This window comes from Petaurus breviceps, unplaced genomic scaffold, assembly GCF_028583685.1.
Source record: "Petaurus breviceps papuanus isolate PSGF00001 unplaced genomic scaffold, PetGlider_PUasm1.0 187, whole genome shotgun sequence".
Lineage (NCBI taxonomy): Eukaryota > Metazoa > Chordata > Mammalia > Diprotodontia > Petauridae > Petaurus > Petaurus breviceps.
The window spans coordinates 4,338,985-4,341,806 of record NW_027185799.1 but is presented as its reverse complement, the minus strand read 5'-3'; the positions used below and the strand labels follow the sequence as shown (position 1 = coordinate 4,341,806).

Sequence of the window (2,822 nt, the reverse complement as noted above, 5' to 3'; positions counted from 1 at the left end):
TGGCTTCATAAAGGTTAAAATCTGGTAAATATAGAGGGGATGTGTATAAATGTGAAGTTCAATATCATAAAAAATGACCATACACTGGGTGGTGTGTACTCCAAGAATTAGAAGAGATATAAGAAACTCTAGAATGACCCTTAGTTCAGAGCACTATCTGTAACTTCATTTGCTTTCGTAGTCAGTACATTGTTGACTATGTCTCATGACCTAGACAAGTGTGCTGTAATATTTTCAATTTTGATATTTTATTTTTTATATGTCTTCCACATTCTTTTATTTAATTAAACGTTTTTATTTGGTTTTTAACTTTTTCTTTAAAAATTACGAGAGAAAACTAAGGGGGCGGGGGGAGTTGGCCTCGGGTGGCTCCCTCATGTGGACAGCACCCCGCTCTTCTCCCCCTTGACCTTGAGAAACTCGGCCATGCTGGAGAAGTACTTCTGGTTGGCCTCCGCCACCTTCTTCTCGACCGCCTGCGGGTTCACTATCTCCAGGCCCTGCAGGGGTGTGAAGGCCACACTGCATGCTGTCCCCAAGGACTGGTCTCGAATGGTAGACTTGCCGCCATAGACCACACTCTGCTTCTGCAGGGTCCGCTGCAGAGTCTTGGAGATCCTGGCCTTCGTAGCCTCATTGACTTGGGTCTGGCGCACAAGCCCACTGTCAGACTTGCCCAGGTGGCCCAGGCTGAAGCCCAAGTCCTCCTGGTAAGCATCCTCCTCCATCTCCCCAAAGCTCATACAGTTGGCCTGTTTGAGAATCTCAGTCAACCCCAAACGCTCCTTCATCTTGTGGTACCTGCGGCCACCCCGCTTCTTCCTCTGGCCGTCTAGTGGGGCAGGCAGCGGCTTCACCTGCTTCACGGGGCGGGGGGCTCCTGCCACTTGTCAAATTTCTGCTCGATCTCATCCTTGACGTCATAGCCCACCTTCCCCTCAGGGCTCTCATGGAAACTGTCCACTCGCACAGCCAGGGTGCACTTGGAGGCCACCAGGCGAGCTGCCTTCCCCCGCAGATCCGGGGAAAGCCACTGCACAATGTCGCTGTGGTAGATGTAGCCCGTGTGCGGGAGCATGGAGGTGGATGAGAAGCCCGACAGGGTCTTGCACTGGGCCCCCAGCAGCATGATGTTGCAGGCGGGCATCTTGGAGATGTTGGTCAGGCCGTCGGCCACGCCCATGATCTTGGCGGCAGCAGAGGCACTGATGATGAGGGAGAGGTTGGGGGCAATGAAGGACATGCGGGACTCCACGTACTCGTAGATGCGATGCTTGGAAGCGTTCAGCTCCAGGGCCATGTCGCAGGCCTCCTCTAGGCGCTCCAGCTCCTCCTCGGACAGCTGCTGCCCCTGGGTCGTTGAGGCCGTCACGCTGACCACCATGATGGTGGCATTGGTCAGGATCTGCTGCAAGGTCTCATTGTTCTTACACTTGTCCAGGCTGTTTCCGAGTTCCTTGACCGTCCGGATATAATCCAAGGCATTTGGAACAAGAGACTCCAGTTCTGGGAAGCGCTTTGAGTATTTGTCTCGGATAAACTTGTGAATGATGTTCAGCTCATTCTCGATCTCCACGGTCAGGTTGTTGGCATCCACGATGACCCGGTACTCAGGGGTAGCCTCCACCGGCCCTGTCACTTCAGAAGCCTTGGCCTGTTTGCTGACATACTCCTCGATCTTCACCATGATCTCGGCAAACATCTTGCTGTCCTACAGCTTGGCGATGCTCTTCACTGAGTCCCCTGAGAGGTCCAGCTGCATCTCCTCCTGGACATCCTCGATGGCAGGCTCCTCCTCCTCTTCGCCAAAGCTCCCACCCTCTTCCTCCTCGGCAGCCTCCTCCAGGTCGGTCAGCCAGGAGCTCATCTGCAAGCGACATTCTGGGGCTGCCTCCTCACAAGTCGGTGCTGGTGTCTTCCACATTCTTGTTTGGGTTTCTCTTAATTCTAATTGGTGTTCAATTTGTGATGTTAAATTTACAATGATTTTTGTTTCTTACCTCTTCTGATTTTCTTATCAATACCAATTCTTGTATAAATTATTTTAATGTCATATTTATTCCTTTGAGAAGATCTCTTGGTATATTGTTGTATTATTTTCCAAGTGAATTGCCTCTAAGGCATTTCAGTTGTGCTATAGCATTTTTTTATTAACTATTATAGCAGTAATTATATTAAATCAGTAATGATAATTGTCTTTATTCATAAATTTCTTTTGGGATGAATTGTGTTGTTTTTCTTCTCTTTGTAGTTCTATTTTTTTCTTAGAGGGCCCCTTCATTTTTTCCCCCCATGGGAGAATAGAAGCCATTTACTCCATTATAGTGTAAGATAACAATTTCCTATAAATTTTCTAGACAATATGCATCTATGGCCAATCATGGATTTCTCATAAGGCAACATGGTATATTGGAAGAAACACAAGAAAAGAAACCAAACCTGAATAAGGTTCAAATCCAGGTTTAACCCTGTAGTCTCTCTTAAACTCTGGGTAAGATATTTAGTTATCCAGACCTTAATTCTCCCATATGTAATTGAGAACTTAGCAAAAGATGATCTCTAAGGTCCACTCCAGCTGTATGTCTCATGATATTATTATCTACTAAACACTAGAGTAGACTCTATAGAATAAGATGAATACAAAGGCAACATACAGTTTCATAAGGATAATAAGAACTTATATGTCAGAATGACAAATATGGTAAGGAAAGCCAAGAGGAATAATGTGGATTTATAAAACAAATCAGAAAAAATAAGATCAAATAAGAGATGGGACAGCTGTGTGGAATGAGAGTAGAATGGAAGATCATGACAAAATATGC

The 2,822-nt window shown here is 46.5% G+C and overlaps 1 pseudogene; it reads right to left on the bottom strand.

The window, feature by feature from the left end:
- Positions 1-271: 271 nt before the first annotated feature.
- On the bottom strand, positions 272-1,906 carry LOC138163081 (U4/U6 small nuclear ribonucleoprotein Prp31 pseudogene; annotated as a pseudogene).
- Positions 1,907-2,822: the final 916 nt, after the last annotated feature.